Source organism: Diabrotica undecimpunctata, unplaced genomic scaffold, assembly GCF_040954645.1.
Source record: "Diabrotica undecimpunctata isolate CICGRU unplaced genomic scaffold, icDiaUnde3 ctg00000568.1, whole genome shotgun sequence".
Lineage (NCBI taxonomy): Eukaryota > Metazoa > Arthropoda > Insecta > Coleoptera > Chrysomelidae > Diabrotica > Diabrotica undecimpunctata.
In genome coordinates this window covers 370,001-392,500 of record NW_027311885.1, presented here as the reverse complement: position 1 = coordinate 392,500, position 22,500 = coordinate 370,001, and positions in this window count along the sequence as shown.

Here is a 22,500-nt window from a genome sequence, read left to right as displayed (position 1 = left end):
GCAAGCCAAACAGACACACACACATACACACACACTTACACACGCACACACACGCATACGCACACGCACACACTCTCCACCTCTCGACTCCTATCCATTAGTCGCCTCTTAAGACAGGCAGGGCCTTCTTGCCACGGACGTATACCTATCTCTGCGAGCCGAACGGACACACACACACACACTTGCACACACACACACACACACACATACACGCTTCACCTCTCGACTCCTACCCATTAGTCGCTCCTTACAGAAGGCATGACCTTCTTGCCACGGACGTATTCTTATCTCTGCGAGCCGAAGGGATACACACACACATACACACACACATACACACACACATACTCACACACACACGCACACACGCACACACACACATACACTCTTCACCTCTTGACTCCTACCTATTAATCGCCTCTTACGATAGGCAGGGCCTTCTTGCCTCGGTCGTGCTCTTATCTCTGCCAGCCAAACGGACACACACACATACACACACACTCTCACACGCACACACACGCACATACGCACACACATATACACTCTTCACCACTCGACTCCTACCCATTAGTCGCCTCTTACGACAGGCAGGGCCTTCTTGCCACGGCCGTGTTCTTATCTCTGCGAGCCGACTGGACACACACACTCACACACACAAATACACACACACACTCACACACGCACACACACACACACTCACACACACATACACTCTTCACCTCTCGACTCCTACCTATTAGTCGCCCCTTACAACTGGCAGGGTCTTCTTGCCTTGGCCGTATTCTTACCTCTGCAAGCCAGACGGACACACACACATACACACACACTCACACACGCACACACACGCACACACGCACACACACACACATACACTCTTCACCTCTCGACTCCTACCCATTAGTCGCCTCTTACGACAGGCAGGGCCTTCCTGCCACGGCCATGTTTTTATCTCTGCGAGCCGACCGGACACACACACACTCACACACACACATACAAGAACACACACACACACACACGCACGCACACACGCGCACACACACATACACTCTTCACCTCTCGACTCCTACCTATTAGTCGCCCCTTACAACTGGCAGGGTCTTCTTGCCTTGGCCGTATTCTTACCTCTGCAAGCCAGACGGACACACACACATACACACACACTCACACACGCACACACACGCACACACGCGCACACACACATATACACTCTTCACCTCTCGACTCCTACCCATCATTCTTATCTTTCGAACGGCAGGGACTTCTTGCCACGGTCGTGTTCTTATCTCTGCAAGCCGACCGGACACACACACACTCACACACACACATACAAGAACACACACACACACACGCACGCACACACGCGCATACACACATATACACTTTCCACCTTTCGACTCCTATCCATTAGTCGCCTCCTAAGACAGGCATGGCCTTCTTGCCTCGGCCGTATTCTAATCTCTGCGAGCCGAATGGACACACACATACATACACACACACACACACTTACACACGCACAAACACACACACACCCACACACACATACACTATTCACCTTTCGACTCCTACCGATTAGTCGCCCCTTACGAGAGAGAGGGCCTTCTTGCCTCGGCCGTATTCTTATCTCCGCAAGCCAAACGGACACACACACATAAATACACACACATACTCACACACGCACAAACACACGCACACACACAAAGACACACACACTCTTCACCTCTCGACTCCTATTCATTAGTCGCCTCTTACGACAGGCAGGGACTTCTTGCCACGGCCGTGTTCTTATCTCTGCGAGCCGAACGGGCACACACACACTTACACACACACACGCACCCACGCACACACACACGCACGCACGCACACACACAAATACACTCTTCAAATCTCGACTCCTACCAATTAGCCGCATCTTACGACAGGCATGGACTTATTGCCTCGGCCGTATTCTAATCTCTGCGAGCCGAACGGACACACACACACTGACACACACACACACACATTCACACACACACTCACACACGTACGCACACACGCACACACACACATACACTCTTCACCTCTCGACTCCTACCGATTATTCTCCTATTACGACAGGCAGGGACTTCTTGCCACGGCCGTGTTCTTATCTCTGCAAGCCGAACGGACACACACACACGCATACACACACACGCACACGCACACGCACACGCACACACTCTCCACCTCTCGACTCCTACCCATTAGTCGCCTCTTACGACAGGCAGGGTCTTCTTGCCTCGGCCGTATTCTTATCTCTGCAAGCCAAACGGACACACACACACAAATACACACACATACTCACACACGCAAAAACACACGCACACACACAAAGACACATACACTCTCCACCTCTCGACTCCTATTCATTAGTCGCCTCTTACGACAGGCAGGGACTTCTTGCCACGGCCGTGTTATTATCTCTGCGAGCCGACCGGACACACACACACTGACACACACACACACATTCACACACTCACTCACACACGTACGCACACACGCACACACACACATACACTCTTCACCTCTCGACTCCTACCCATTATTCTCCTCTTACGACAGGCAGGGACTTCTTGCCACGGCCGTGTTCTTATCTCTGCAAGCCGAACGGACACACACAAACACGCACACACACACACGCACACGCACACGCACACGCACACACTCTTCACCTCTCGACTCCTACCCATTATTCTCCTCTTACGACAGGCAGGGACTTCTTGCCACGGCCGTGTTCTTATCTCTGCAAGCCGAACGGACACACACATAAACACACACACTCACACACACACACGCACACACGCACGCACACACGCACACACACATACACTCACACACACAAACACGCACATACGCACACACACATACATTCTTCACCTCTCGACTCCTACCTATTAGTCGTCTCTCACGACAGGCAGGGTCTTCTTGCCTCGGCCGTGTTCTTATCTCTGCAAGCCGAACGGACACACACACACTCACACACACACACACACATACACTCTTAACCTCTCGACTCCTACCCATTAGTCGCCTCTTACGACATTCAGGGACTTCTTGCCACGGACGTATTCTTATCTCTGCAAGCCGAACGGACACACACACATTCTCACACACGCACACACACACGCACACACGTACACACACACATACACTCTTCACCTCTCGACTCCTACCCATTAGTCGCCCTTTACGACAGGCAGGGCCTTCTTGCCACGGCCATGTTCTTATCTCTGCGAGCCGAACGGACATACACACACACTCACACACACACGCACGCTTACACGCACACACACACGCACACTCTTCACCTCTCGACTCCTACCAATTAGTCGCCACTTACGACACGCAGGGCCTTCTTGCCTCGGCCGTATTCTAATGTCTGCGAGCCGAATGGACACACACATACATACACACACACACTTACACACGCACAAACACACACACCCACACACGCACACACACACATACACTCTTCACCTCTCGACTCCTACCAATTAGTCGCCAGTTACGACAGGCAGGGCCTTCTTGCCTCGGCCGTATTCTTATCTCTGCAAGCCGAACGGACACATACACACTCACACACACAAGCACGCACACACGCACACACACGTACACACACAAAAACACTTTTCACCTCTCGACTCCTACCAATTAGTCGCCACTTACGACAGGCAGGGCCTTCTTGCCTCGGCCGTATTCTTATCTCTGCAAGCCGAACGGACACATACACACTCACACACACACGCACGCACACACGCACACACACGCACACACACACACACACACACACACAAATACACTCTTCACCTCTCGACTCCTACCCATTAGTCGCCTTTTACGACAGGCATGGCCTTCTTGCCTCGGCCGTATTCTAATCTCTGCGAGCCGAATGGACACACAGAAACATACACACACACACTTACACACGCACAAACACACACACCCACACACGCACATACCCACGTACCCTCTTCACCTCTCGACTCCTACCCATTAGTCGCCTCTTACGACAGGCAGGGACTTCTTGCCACGGCCGTGTTCTTATCTCTGCAAGCCGAACGGACACACACACACACGCACACACAAACACACGCACACAGGCACACACGCACACGCACACATTCTCCACCTCTCGATTCCTATCCATTAGTCGCCTCTTAAGACAGGCAGGGCCTTCTTTTGCCGCGGACGTATTCTTATCTCTGCGAGCCGAAATGACACACACACACACGCACACACAAACACACGCACACACGCACACGTACACGCACACGCACACACTCTCCACCTCTCGACTAATATCCATTAGTCGCCTCTTAAGACAGGCAGGGCCTTCTTGCCTCGGCCGTATTCTAATGTCTGCGAGCCGAATGGACACACACATACATACACACACACACTTACACACGCACAAACACACACACCCACACACGCACACACACACATACACTCTTCACCTCTCGACTCCTACCAATTAGTCGCCACTTACGACAGGCAGGGCCTTCTTGCCTCGGCCGTATTCTTATCTCTGCAAGCCGAACGGACACATACACACTTACACACACAAGCACGCACACACGCACACACACGCACACACACAAAAACACTTTTCACCTCTCGACTCCTACCAATTAGTCGCCACTTACGACAGGCAGGCTGTATTCTCCTCCTGTATCCTCGGCCGTATTCTTATCTCTGCAAGCCGAACGGACACATACACACTCACACACACACGCACGCACACACGCACACACACGCACACACACACACACACAAATACACTCTTCACCTCTCGACTCCTACCCATTAGTCGCCTTTTACGACAGGCATGGCCTTCTTGCCTCGGCCGTATTCTAATCTCTGCGAGCCGAATGGACACACAGAAACATACACACACACACTTACACACGCACAAACACACACACCCACACACGCACACACTCACGTACCCTCTTCACCTCTCGACTCCTACCCATTAGTCGCCTCTTACGACAGGCAGGGCCTCCTTGCCACGGCCGTGTTCTCATTTCAGCGAGCCGACCGGACACACACACACACGCACACACAAACACAAGCACACTGGCACAAACACGCACACACGCACACACACATACATTCTTCACCTCTCGACTCCTACCTATTAGTCGCCTCTTACGACAGGCAGGGCCTTCTTGCCTTGGCCGTGTTCTTATCACTGCAAGCCGAACGGACACACACACCTACTCACACACGCACACACACACGCACCCACGCACACACACATACACTCTTCACCTCTCGACTCCTACCTATTAGTTGCCTCTTACGATAGGCAGGGCCTTCTTGCCTCGGTCGTGTTCTTATTTCTGCAAGCCAAACTAACACACACACATACTCACACACGCACACACACACGCACACACACATACACTCTTCACCTCTCGACTCCTACTTATTACTCGCCTCTTACGACAGGCAGGGCCTTCTTGCTACGGACGTGTTCTTATCTCTGCGAGCCAAACAGACACACACACACACACTCGCACACACACATACACACACATACACGCTTCACCTCTCGACTCCGACCCATTAGTCGCCTCTTACGACATTCAGGGACTTCTTGCCACGGCCGTGTTCTTATCTCTGCGAGCCGAACGGACACACACACACTCACACATACACACACGCTCACACGCACACACACGCACTTACGCACCCACGCACACACACGCACTTACGCACCCACGCACACGCACACGCACACACTCTCCACCACTCGACTCCTATCCATTAGCCGCCTCTTAAGACAGGCAGGGCCTTCTTGCCACGGCCGTAATCTTATATCTGCAAGCCGAGCGGACAAACACACACACTCACACACACACACACACACACACACACACACACACATACACTCTTCACCTCTCGACCCCTACCTTTTAGTCGCCTCTTACGAGAGGCAGGGCCTTATTGCCCCGGCCGTATTCATATCTCTGCAAGCCGAACGGACACACACACTTATACACACACACACTCACACACGCACAAACACACACACACACCCACACACGCACACACACATACACATACACTATTCACCTCTCGGCTCCTACCTATTAGTCGCCCCTTACAAGAAGCAGGGCCTTCTTGCCTCGGCCGTATTCTAATCTCTGCAAACCGAATGGACACACACATACATACACACACATATTTACACACGCACAAACACACACACACACCCACATACACATACACTCTTAACCTCTCGACTCCTACCCATTAGTCGCCTCTTACGACATTCAGGGACTTCTTGCCACGGACGTATTCTTATCTCTGCAAGCCGAACGGACACACACACATACTCACACACGCACACACACACGCACACACGTACACACACACATACACTCTTCACCTCTCGACTTCTACCCATTAGTCGCCTCTTACGACAGGCAGAGCCTCCTTGCCACGGCCGTGTTCTCATTTCAGCGAGCCGACCAGACACACACACACACGCACACACAAACACAAGCACACTGGCACAAACACGCACACACGCACACACACATACATTCGTCACCTCTCGACTCCTACCTATTAGTCGCCTCTTACGACAGGCAGGGCCTTCTTGCCTCGGTCGTGTTCTTATTTCTGCAAGCCGAACTAACACACACACATACTCACACACGCACACACACACGCACACACACATACACTCTTCACCTCTCGACTCCTACTTATTACTCGCCTCTTACGACAGGCAGGGCCTTCTTGCCACGGCTGTGTTCTTATCTCTGCGAGCCAAACGGACACACATACACACTCGCACACACACATACACACACATACACGCTTCACCTCTCGACTACTACCCATTAGTCGCCTCTTACGACATTCAGGGACTTCTTGCCACGGCCGTGTTCTTATCTCTGCGAGCCGACCGCACACACACACACTCACACACACTCACACACTCACATACACACACACTTAAACACGCACGCACACACGCACACACACACATATACACTCTTCACCTCTCGACTCCTACCCATTATTCTCTTCTTTCGACAGGCAGGGACTTCTTGCCACGGCCGTGTTCTTATCTCTGCAAGCCGAACGGACACACACACACACACACAAACACACGCACACAGGCACACACACACACACGCACACGCACACGTACACGCATACAGTCTCCACCTCTCGACTCCTATCCATTAGTCGCCTCTTACGATAGGCAGGGCCTTCTTGCCACGGCCGTGTTCTTATCTCTGCGAGCCAAACGGACACACATACACACTCGCACACACACATACACACACATACACGCTTCACCTCTCGACTACTACCCATTAGTCGCCTCTTACGACATTCAGGGACTTCTTGCCACGGCCGTGTTCTTATCTCTGCGAGCCGAACGGACACACACACACTCACACACACACGCACGCAAACACGAACACACACACGCACCCACGCACACGCACACGCACACGCACACACTCTCCACCTCTCGACCCCTATCCATTAGCCGCCTCTTAAGACAGGCAGGGCCTTCTTGCCCCGGCCGTATTCTTATCTCTGGAAGCCGAGCGGATAAACACACACACACACGCACGCACGCACACACGCACACACACACTCACACACGCACAAACAGACGCACACACGCACACACACACACACACATACACTCTTCACCTTTCGACTCCTACCCATTAGTCGCCTCTTACAACAGGCAGGGACTACCTGCCACAGTCGAGTTCTTATCTCTATGTGCAGAACGGACACACACACTCACACATACACTCACACTCACACGCACGCACACACGCACACACACACACGCACCCACGCACACGCACACGCACACGCACACGCACACACTCTCCACCTCTCGACTCCTATCCATTAGTCGCCTCTTAAGACAGGCAGGGCCTTCTTGCCACGGAGGTATTCTTATCTCTGCAAGCCGAACGGACACACATACATACACTCGCACACACACACACACACACACACACACACATACACGCTTCACCTCTCGACTCCTACCCATTAGTCGACTCTTTCGACATTCAGGGACTTCTTGCCACGGCCGTTTTCTTATCTCTGCGAGCCGAACGGACACACACACACACTCACACACACACACGCAAGCACACATACAGTATTCACCTCTCGACTTCTACCCATTATTCTCCTCTTACGACACGCAGGGACTTCTTGCCACGGCCGTGTTCTTATCTCTGTAAGCCGAACGGACACACACACACGCACACACAAACACACGCACACAGGCACACACGCACACACGCACACACGCACACGCACACGCACACACTCTCCACCTCTCGTTCCTATCCATTAGTCGCCTCTTAAGACAGGCAGGGCCTTCTTGCCACGAACGCATTCTTATCTCTGCGAGCCGAACGGACACACACACACACACGCACACACACACACGCACACGCACACGCACACGCACACACTCTCCACCTCTCGACTCCTATCCATTAGTCGCTTCTTACGACAGGCATGGCCTTCTTGCCACCGCTTTTTTCTTATCTCTGCGAGCGAAGGGACACACACACACATACACACACACTCACACACACACACACGCACACACGCACGCACACACGCACACACACATACACTCACACACACACAAACACGCACACACACATACATTCTTTACCTCTCGACTCCTACCTATTATTCGTCTCTCACGACAGGCAGGGCCTTCTTGCCTCGGCCGTGTTCTTATCTCTGCAAGCCGAACTAACACACACACATACTCACACACGCACACACACACGCACACACGCACACACACATACACTTTTCACCTCTCGACTCCTACTTATTAGTCGCCCACTCTTCATCTCTCGACTCCTAACCATTAGTCGCCCCGTACGATTTGCATCGCCTTCTTGCCACGGCTGTTTTCTTATCTCTGTGAGCCGAAGGGACACACACACATACACACACACACACTCACAAACACACACACACACGCACGCACACACGCACACACACATACACTCTTCACCTCTCGACCCCTACTTATTACTCGCCTCTTACGACAAGCAGGGCCTTCTTGCCACGGCTGTGTTCTTATCTCTGCGAGCCGACCGCACACACACACACTTACACACACTCACACACTCACATACACACACACTTAAACACGCACGCACACACGCACACACACACACATACACTCTTCACCTCTCGACTCCTACCCATTATTCTCCTCTTTCGACAGGCAGGGACTTCTTGCCACGGCCGTGTTCTTATCTCTGCAAGCCGAACGGACACACACACACACGCACACACAAACACACGCACACAGGCACACACGCACACACGCACACGCACACGTACACGCACATACACTTTTCACCTCTCGACTCCTACTTATTAGTCGCCCACTCTTCATCTCTCGACTCCTAACCATTAGTCGCCCCGTACGATTTGCATCGCCTTCTTGCCACGGCTGTTTTCTTATCTCTGTGAGCCGAAGGGACACACACACATACACACACACACACTCACAAACACACACACACACGCACGCACACACGCACACACACATACACTCTTCACCTCTCGACCCCTACTTATTACTCGCCTCTTACGACAAGCAGGGCCTTCTTGCCACGGCTGTGTTCTTATCTCTGCAAGCCGACCGGACACACACACACTCACACACACACATACAAGAACACACACACACACACGCACGCACACACGCGCATACACACATATACACTTTACACCTTTCGACTCCTATCCATTAGTCGCCTCCTAAGACAGGCATGGCCTTCTTGCCTCGGCCGTATTCTAATCTCTGCGAGCCGAATGGACACACACATACATACACACACACACACACTTATACACGCACAAACACACACACACCCACACACACATACACTATTCACCTTTCGACTCCTACCGATTAGTCGCCCCTTACGAGAGAGAGGGCCTTCTTGCCTCGGCCGTATTCTTATCTCCGCAAGCCAAACGGACACACACACATAAATACACACACATACTCACACACGCACAAACACACGCACACACACAAAGACACACACACTCTTCACCTCTCGACTCCTATTCATTAGTCGCCTCTTACGACAGGCAGGGACTTCTTGCCACGGCCGTGTTCTTATCTCTGCGAGCCGAACGGGCACACACACACTTACACACACACACGCACCCACGCACACACACACGCACGCACGCACACACACAAATACACTCTTCAAATCTCGACTCCTACCAATTAGCCGCATCTTACGACAGGCATGGACTTATTGCCTCGGCCGTATTCTAATCTCTGCGAGCCGAACGGACACACACACACTGACACACACACACACACATTCACACACACACTCACACACGTACGCACACACGCACACACACACATACACTCTTCACCTCTCGACTCCTACCGATTATTCTCCTATTACGACAGGCAGGGACTTCTTGCCACGGCCGTGTTCTTATCTCTGCAAGCCGAACGGACACACACACACGCATACACACACACGCACACGCACACGCACACGCACACACTCTCCACCTCTCGACTCCTACCCATTAGTCGCCTCTTACGACAGGCAGGGTCTTCTTGCCTCGGCCGTATTCTTATCTCTGCAAGCCAAACGGACACACACACACAAATACACACACATACTCACACACGCAAAAACACACGCACACACACAAAGACACATACACTCTTCACCTCTCGACTCCTATTCATTAGTCGCCTCTTACGACAGGCAGGGACTTCTTGCCACGGCCGTGTTATTATCTCTGCGAGCCGACCGGACACACACACACTGACACACACACACACATTCACACACTCACTCACACACGTACGCACACACGCACACACACACATACACTCTTCACCTCTCGACTCCTACCCATTATTCTCCTCTTACGACAGGCAGGGACTTCTTGCCACGGCCGTGTTCTTATCTCTGCAAGCCGAACGGACACACACAAACACGCACACACACACACGCACACGCACACGCACACACTCTTCACCTCTCGACTCCTACCCATTATTCTCCTCTTACGACAGGCAGGGACTTCTTGCCACGGCCGTGTTCTTATCTCTGCAAGCCGAACGGACACACACATAAACACACACACTCACACACACACACGCACACACGCACGCACACACGCACACACACATACACTCACACACACAAACACGCACATACGCACACACACATACATTCTTCACCTCTCGACTCCTACCTATTAGTCGTCTCTCACGACAGGCAGGGTCTTCTTGCCTCGGCCGTGTTCTTATCTCTGCAAGCCGAACGGACACACACACACTCACACACACACACACATACACTCTTAACCTCTCGACTCCTACCCATTAGTCGCCTCTTACGACATTCAGGGACTTCTTGCCACGGACGTATTCTTATCTCTGCAAGCCGAACGGACACACACACATTCTCACACACGCACACACACACGCACACACGTACACACACACATACACTCTTCACCTCTCGACTCCTACCCATTAGTCGCCCTTTACGACAGGCAGGGCCTTCTTGCCACGGCCATGTTCTTATCTCTGCGAGCCGAACGGACATACACACACACTCACACACACACGCACGCTTACACGCACACACACACGCTCACTCTTCACCTCTCGACTCCTACCAATTAGTCGCCACTTACGACACGCAGGGCCTTCTTGCCTCGGCCGTATTCTAATGTCTGCGAGCCGAATGGACACACACATACATACACACACACACTTACACACGCACAAACACACACACCCACACACGCACACACACACATACACTCTTCACCTCTCGACTCCTACCAATTAGTCGCCAGTTACGACAGGCAGGGCCTTCTTGCCTCGGCCGTATTCTTATCTCTGCAAGCCGAACGGACACATACACACTCACACACACACGCACGCACACACGCACACACACGCACACACACACACACACACACACACACACACAAATACACTCTTCACCTCTCGACTCCTACCCATTAGTCGCCTTTTACGACAGGCATGGCCTTCTTGCCTCGGCCGTATTCTAATCTCTGCGAGCCGAATGGACACACAGAAACATACACACACACACTTACACACGCACAAACACACACACCCACACACGCACACACCCACGTACCCTCTTCACCTCTCGACTCCTACCCATTAGTCGCCTCTTACGACAGGCAGGGACTTCTTGCCACGGCCGTGTTCTTATCTCTGCAAGCCGAACGGACACACACACACACGCACACACAAACACACGCACACAGGCACACACGCACACGCACACATTCTCCACCTCTCGATTCCTATCCATTAGTCGCCTCTTAAGACAGGCAGGGCCTTCTTTTGCCGCGGACGTATTCTTATCTCTGCGAGCCGAAATGACACACACACACACGCACACACAAACACACGCACACACGCACACGTACACGCACACGCACACACTCTCCACCTCTCGACTAATATCCATTAGTCGCCTCTTAAGACAGGCAGGGCCTTCTTGCCTCGGCCGTATTCTAATGTCTGCGAGCCGAATGGACACACACATACATACACACACACACTTACACACGCACAAACACACACACCCACACACGCACACACACACATACACTCTTCACCTCTCGACTCCTACCAATTAGTCGCCACTTACGACAGGCAGGGCCTTCTTGCCTCGGAAGTATTCTTATCTCTGCAAGCCGAACGGACACATACACACTTACACACACAAGCACGCACACACGCACACACACGCACACACACAAAAACACTTTTCACCTCTCGACTCCTACCAATTAGTCGCCACTTACGACAGGCAGGCTGTATTCTCCTCCTGTATCCTCGGCCGTATTCTTATCTCTGCAAGCCGAACGGACACATACACACTCACACACACACGCACGCACACACGCACACACACGCACACACACACACACACAAATACACTCTTCACCTCTCGACTCCTACCCATTAGTCGCCTTTTACGACAGGCATGGCCTTCTTGCCTCGGCCGTATTCTAATCTCTGCGAGCCGAATGGACACACAGAAACATACACACACACACTTACACACGCACAAACACACACACCCACACACGCACACACTCACGTACCCTCTTCACCTCTCGACTCCTACCCATTAGTCGCCTCTTACGACAGGCAGGGCCTCCTTGCCACGGCCGTGTTCTCATTTCAGCGAGCCGACCGGACACACACACACACGCACACACAAACACAAGCACACTGGCACAAACACGCACACACGCACACACACATACATTCTTCACCTCTCGACTCCTACCTATTAGTCGCCTCTTACGACAGGCAGGGCCTTCTTGCCTTGGCCGTGTTCTTATCACTGCAAGCCGAACGGACACACACACCTACTCACACACGCACACACACACGCACCCACGCACACACACATACACTCTTCACCTCTCGACTCCTACCTATTAGTTGCCTCTTACGATAGGCAGGGCCTTCTTGCCTCGGTCGTGTTCTTATTTCTGCAAGCCAAACTAACACACACACATACTCACACACGCACACACACACGCACACACACATACACTCTTCACCTCTCGACTCCTACTTATTACTCGCCTCTTACGACAGGCAGGGCCTTCTTGCTACGGACGTGTTCTTATCTCTGCGAGCCAAACAGACACACACACACACACTCGCACACACACATACACACACATACACGCTTCACCTCTCGACTCCGACCCATTAGTCGCCTCTTACGACATTCAGGGACTTCTTGCCACGGCCGTGTTCTTATCTCTGCGAGCCGAACGGACACACACACACTCACACATACACACACGCTCACACGCACACACACGCACTTACGCACCCACGCACACACACGCACTTACGCACCCACGCACACGCACACGCACACACTCTCCACCACTCGACTCCTATCCATTAGCCGCCTCTTAAGACAGGCAGGGCCTTCTTGCCACGGCCGTAATCTTATATCTGCAAGCCGAGCGGACAAACACACACACTCACACACACACACACACACACACACACACACATACACTCTTCACCTCTCGACCCCTACCTTTTAGTCGCCTCTTACGAGAGGCAGGGCCTTATTGCCCCGGCCGTATTCATATCTCTGCAAGCCGAACGGACACACACACTTATACACACACACACTCACACACGCACAAACACACACACACACCCACACACGCACACACACATACACATACACTATTCACCTCTCGGCTCCTACCTATTAGTCGCCCCTTACAAGAAGCAGGGCCTTCTTGCCTCGGCCGTATTCTAATCTCTGCAAACCGAATGGACACACACATACATACACACACATATTTACACACGCACAAACACACACACACACCCACATACACATACACTCTTAACCTCTCGACTCCTACCCATTAGTCGCCTCTTACGACATTCAGGGACTTCTTGCCACGGACGTATTCTTATCTCTGCAAGCCGAACGGACACACACACATACTCACACACGCACACACACACGCACACACGTACACACACACATACACTCTTCACCTCTCGACTTCTACCCATTAGTCGCCTCTTACGACAGGCAGGGCCTCCTTGCCACGGCCGTGTTCTCATTTCAGCGAGCCGACCAGACACACACACACACGCACACACAAACACAAGCACACTGGCACAAACACGCACACACGCACACACACATACATTCGTCACCTCTCGACTCCTACCTATTAGTCGCCTCTTACGACAGGCAGGGCCTTCTTGCCTCGGTCGTGTTCTTATTTCTGCAAGCCGAACTAACACACACACATACTCACACACGCACACACACACGCACACACACATACACTCTTCACCTCTCGACTCCTACTTATTACTCGCCTCTTACGACAGGCAGGGCCTTCTTGCCACGGCTGTGTTCTTATCTCTGCGAGCCGACCGCACACACACACACTCACACACACTCACACACTCACATACACACACACTTAAACACGCACGCACACACGCACACACACACATATACACTCTTCACCTCTCGACTCCTACCCATTATTCTCTTCTTTCGACAGGCAGGGACTTCTTGCCACGGCCGTGTTCTTATCTCTGCAAGCCGAACGGACACACACACACACACACAAACACACGCACACAGGCACACACACACACACGCACACGCACACGTACACGCATACAGTCTCCACCTCTCGACTCCTATCCATTAGTCGCCTCTTACGATAGGCAGGGCCTTCTTGCTACGGACGTGTTCTTATCTCTGCGAGCCAAACGGACACACATACACACTCGCACACACACATACACACACATACACGCTTCACCTCTCGACTACTACCCATTAGTCGCCTCTTACGACATTCAGGGACTTCTTGCCACGGCCGTGTTCTTATCTCTGCGAGCCGAACGGACACACACACACTCACACACACACGCACGCAAACACGAACACACACACGCACCCACGCACACGCACACGCACACGCACACACTCTCCACCTCTCGACCCCTATCCATTAGCCGCCTCTTAAGACAGGCAGGGCCTTCTTGCCCCGGCCGTATTCTTATCTCTGGAAGCCGAGCGGATAAACACACACACACACGCACGCACGCACACACGCACACACACACTCACACACGCACAAACAGACGCACACACGCACACACACACACACACATACACTCTTCACCTTTCGACTCCTACCCATTAGTCGCCTCTTACAACAGGCAGGGACTACCTGCCACAGTCGAGTTCTTATCTCTATGTGCAGAACGGACACACACACTCACACATACACTCACACACACACGCACGCACACACGCACACACACACACGCACCCACGCACACGCACACGCACACGCACACGCACACACTCTCCACCTCTCGACTCCTATCCATTAGTCGCCTCTTAAGACAGGCAGGGCCTTCTTGCCACGGAGGTATTCTTATCTCTGCAAGCCGAACGGACACACATACATACACTCGCACACACACACACACACACACACACACATACACGCTTCACCTCTCGACTCCTACCCATTAGTCGACTCTTTCGACATTCAGGGACTTCTTGCCACGGCCGTTTTCTTATCTCTGCGAGCCGAACGGACACACACACACACTCACACACACACACGCAAGCACACATACAGTATTCACCTCTCGACTTCTACCCATTATTCTCCTCTTACGACACGCAGGGACTTCTTGCCACGGCCGTGTTCTTATCTCTGTAAGCCGAACGGACACACACACACGCACACACAAACACACGCACACAGGCACACACGCACACACGCACACACGCACACGCACACGCACACACTCTCCACCTCTCGTTCCTATCCATTAGTCGCCTCTTAAGACAGGCAGGGCCTTCTTGCCACGAACGCATTCTTATCTCTGCGAGCCGAACGGACACACACACACACACGCACACACACACACGCACACGCACACGCACACGCACACGCACACACTCTCCACCTCTCGACTCCTATCCATTAGTCGCCTCTTACGACAAGCAGGGCCTTCTTGCCACGGCTGTGTTCTTATCTCTGCGAGCCGACCGCACACACACACACACTTACACACACTCACACACTCACATACACACACACTTAAACACGCACGCACACACGCACACACACACACATACACTCTTCACCTCTCGACTCCTACCCATTATTCTCCTCTTTCGACAGGCAGGGACTTCTTGCCACGGCCGTGTTCTTATCTCTGCAAGCCGAACGGACACACACACACACGCACACACAAACACACGCACACAGGCACACACGCACACACGCACACGCACACGTACACGCACACACTCCCCACCTCTCGACTCCTATCCATTAGCCGCCTCTTAAGACAGGCAGGGCCTTCTTGCCACGACCGTAATCTTATCTCTGCGAGCCGAGCGGACAAACACACACACTCACACACACACACATACGGCCCCGGCCGTATTCTTATCTCTGGAAGCCGAACGGATACACACAGTCACACACACACGCACGCACACACGCACACACACACACACTCACACAGGCACAAACACACGCACTCACGCACACACACACACACACACACATACACTCTTCACCTTTCGAATTCTACCCATTAGTCGCCTCTTACAACAGGCAGGGACTACTTGCCACAGTCGAGTTCTTATCTCTGTGTGCCGAACGGACACACACACTCACACACACACTCACACACACGCACGCACACACGCACACACATACGCACCCACGCACACGCAAACGCACACGCACAAGCACACACACACATACACTTTTCACCTCTCGACTCCTACTTATTAGTCGCCCACTCTTCACCTCTCGACTCCTACCCATTAGTCGCCCCGTACGATTTGCATCGCCTTCTTGCAACGGCTGTTTTCTTATCTCTGCGAGCCGAAGGGACACACACACACATACACACACACACTCACAAATACACACACACACACACGCACGCACACACGCACACACACATACACTCACACACACACAAACACGCACACACGCACACACACATACATTCTTCACCTTCCGACTCCTACCTATTAGTCGCCTCTTACGACAGGCAGGGCCTTCTTGCCTTGGCCGTGTTCTTATCACTGCAAGCCAAACGGACACACACACATACTCACACACGCACACACACACGCACACACACATACACTCTTCACCTCTCGACTCCTACATATTAGTCGCCTCTTACGATAGGCAGGGCCTTCTTGCCTCGTCGTGTTCTTATTTCTACAAGCCGAACTAACACACACACATACTCACACACGCACACACACACGCACACACGCACACACATACATACACTCTTCACCTCTCGACTCCTACTTATTACTCGCCTCTTACGACAGGCAGGGCCTTCTTGCCACGGCTGTGTTCTTATCTCTGCGAGCCGACCGCACACACACACACTCACACACACTCACACACTCACATACACACACACTTAAACACACACGCACACACGCACACACACACATACACTCTTCACCTCTCGACTCCTACCCATTATTCTCCTCTTTCGACAGGCAGAGACTTCTTGCCACGGACGTATTCTTATCTCTGCGAGCCGAACGGACACACACACACACTCACACAGACACAAACGCACACACGCCACACACACGCGCACACGCACACGCACACGCACACGCACACGCAAACGCACACGCACACGCACACGCACACACTCTCCACCTGTTGACTCCTATCCCTTAGTCGCGTCTTACGAGAGGCAGAGCCTTCTTGCTCCGGCCGTATTCTTATCTCTGCAAGCCGAACGGATACACACACTCACACACACACGCAGGCACACACGCACACACGCACACATACATTCTTCACCTCTCGACTCTTACCCATTAGTCGCCTCTTACGACAGGCAGGGCCTTCTTGCCTCGGTCAAGTTCTTATCTCTGCAAGCCGAACTAACACACACACATACTCACACACGCACACACACACGCACACACGCACACACACATACACTCTTCACCTCCCGACTCCTACTTATTAGTCGCCCCTTACAAGAGGCAGATCCTTCTTGCCTCGGCCGTATTCTTATCTCTGCAAGCCAAACGGACACACACACATACACACACACTCACACACGCACACACACGGACACACACACACACATACACTCTTCACCTCTCGACTCCTACCCATTATTCTCCTCTTTCGACAGGCAGGGACTTCTTGCCACGGCCGTGTTCTTATCTCTGCAAGCCGAACGGACACACACACACACGCACACACAAACACACGCACACAGGCACACACGCACACACGCACACGCACACGTACACGCACACACTCCCCACCTCTCGACTCCTATCCATTAGCCGCCTCTTAAGACAGGCAGGGCCTTCTTGCCACGACCGTAATCTTATCTCTGCGAGCCGAGCGGACAAACACACACACTCACACACACACACATACGGCCCCGGCCGTATTCTTATCTCTGGAAGCCGAACGGATACACACAGTCACACACACACGCACGCACACACGCACACACACACACACTCACACAGGCACAAACACACGCACTCACGCACACACACACACACACACACACATACACTCTTCACCTTTCGACTTCTACCCATTAGTCGCCTCTTACAACAGGCAGGGACTACTTGCCACAGTCGAGTTCTTATCTCTGTGTGCCGAACGGACACACACACTCACACACACACTCACACACACACGCACGCACACACGCACACACATACGCACCCACGCACACGCAAACGCACACGCACAAGCACACACACACATACACTTTTCACCTCTCGACTCCTACTTATTAGTCGCCCACTCTTCACCTCTCGACTCCTACCCATTAGTCGCCCCGTACGATTTGCATCGCCTTCTTGCAACGGCTGTTTTCTTATCTCTGCGAGCCGAAGGGACACACACACACATACACACACACACTCACAAATACACACACACACACACACGCACGCACACACGCACACACACATACACTCACACACACACAAACACGCACACACGCACACACACATACATTCTTCACCTTCCGACTCCTACCTATTAGTCGCCTCTTACGACAGGCAGGGCCTTCTTGCCTTGGCCGTGTTCTTATCACTGCAAGCCAAACGGACACACACACATACTCACACACGCACACACACACGCACACACACATACACTCTTCACCTCTCGACTCCTACATATTAGTCGCCTCTTACGATAGGCAGGGCCTTCTTGCCTCGTCGTGTTCTTATTTCTACAAGCCGAACTAACACACACACATACTCACACACGCACACACACACGCACACACGCACACACACACATACACTCTTCACCTCTCGACTCCTACTTATTACTCGCCTCTTACGACAGGCAGGGCCTTCTTGCCACGGCTGTGTTCTTATCTCTGCGAGCCGACCGCACACACACACACTCACACACACTCACATACACACACACTTAAACACACACGCACACACGCACACACACACATACACTCTTCACCTCTCGACTCCTACCCATTATTCTCCTCTTTCGACAGGCAGAGACTTCTTGCCACGGACGTATTCTTATCTCTGCAAGCCGAACGGACACACATACATACACTCGCACACACACACACATACACGCTTCACCTCTCGACTCCTACCCATTGGTCGACTCTTACGACATTCAGGGACTTCTTGCCACGGCCGTTTTCTTATCTCTGCGAGCCGAACGGACACACACACACACTCACACAGACACAAACGCACACACGCCACACACACGCGCACACGCACACGCACACGCACACGCAAACGCACACGCACACGCACACGCACACACTCTCCACCTGTTGTCTCCTATCCCTTAGTCGCGTCTTACGAGAGGCAGAGCCTTCTTGCTCCGGCCGTATTCTTATCTCTGCAAGCCGAACGGATACACACACTCACACACACACGCAGGCACACACGCACACACGCACACACGCACACATACATTCTTCACCTCTCGACTCTTACCCATTAGTCGCCTCTTACGACAGGCAGGGCCTTCTTGCCTCGGTCAAGTTCTTATCTCTGCAAGACGAACTAACACACACACATACTCACACACGCACACACACACGCACACACGCACACACACATACACTCTTCACCTCCCGACTCCTACTTATTAGTCGCCCCTTACAAGAGGAAGATCCTTCTTGCCTCGGCCGTATTCTTATCTCTGCAAGCCAAACGGACACACACACATACACACACACTCACACACGCACACACACGGACACACACACACACATACACTCTTCACCTCTCGACTCCCACCCATTATTCTCCTCTTTCGACAGGCAGGGACTTCTTGCCACGGCCGTGTTCTTATCTCTGCAAGCCGAACGGACACACACACACACGCACACACAAACACACGCACACAGGCACACACGCACACACGCACACACGCACACGCACACGTACACGCACACACTCCCCACCTCTCGACTCCTATCCATTAGCCGCCTCTTAAGACAGGCAGGGCCTTCTTGCCACGACCGTAATCTTATCTCTGCGAGCCGAGCGGACAAACACACACACTCACACACACACACATACGGCCCCGGCCGTATTCTTATCTCTGGAAGCCGAACGGATACACACAGTCACACACACACGCACGCACACACGCACACACACACACACTCACACAGGCACAAACACACGCACTCACGCACACACACACACACACACACACACACATACACTCTTCACCTTTCGACTTCTACCCATTAGTCGCCTCTTGCAACAGGCAGGGACTACTTGCCACAGTCGAGTTCTTATCTCTGTGTGCCGAACGGACACACACACTCACACACACACTCACACACACACGCACGCACACACGCACACACATACGCACCCACGCACACGCAAACGCACACGCACAAGCACACACACACACATACACTTTTCACCTCTCGACTCCTACTTATTAGTCGCCCACTCTTCACCTCTCGACTCCTACCCATTAGTCGCCCCGTACGATTTGCATCGCCTTCTTGCAACGGCTGTTTTCTTATCTCTGCGAGCCGAAGGGACACACACACACATACACACACACACTCACAAATACACACACACACACACACGCACGCACACACGCACACACACATACACTCACACACACACAAACACGCACACACGCACACACACATACATTCTTCACCTTCCGACTCCTACCTATTAGTCGCCTCTTACGACAGGCAGGGCCTTCTTGCCTTGGCCGTGTTCTTATCACTGCAAGCCAAACGGACACACACACATACTCACACACGCACACACACACGCACACACACATACACTCTTCACCTCTCGACTCCTACATATTAGTCGCCTCTTACGATAGGCAGGGCCTTCTTGCCTCGTCGTGTTCTTATTTCTACAAGCCGAACTAACACACACACATACTCACACACGCACACACACACGCACACACGCACACACACATACACTCTTCACCTCTCGACTCCTACTTATTACTCGCCTCTTACGACAGGCAGGGCCTTCTTGCCACGGCTGTGTTCTTATCTCTGCGAGCCGACCGCACACACACACACTCACACACACTCACATACACACACACTTAAACACACACGCACACACGCACACACACACATACACTCTTCACCTCTCGACTCCTACCCATTATTCTCCTCTTTCGACAGGCAGAGACTTCTTGCCACGGACGTATTCTTATCTCTGCAAGCCGAACGGACACACATACATACACTCGCACACACACACACACATACACGCTTCACCTCTCGACTCCTACCCATTGGTCGACTCTTACGACATT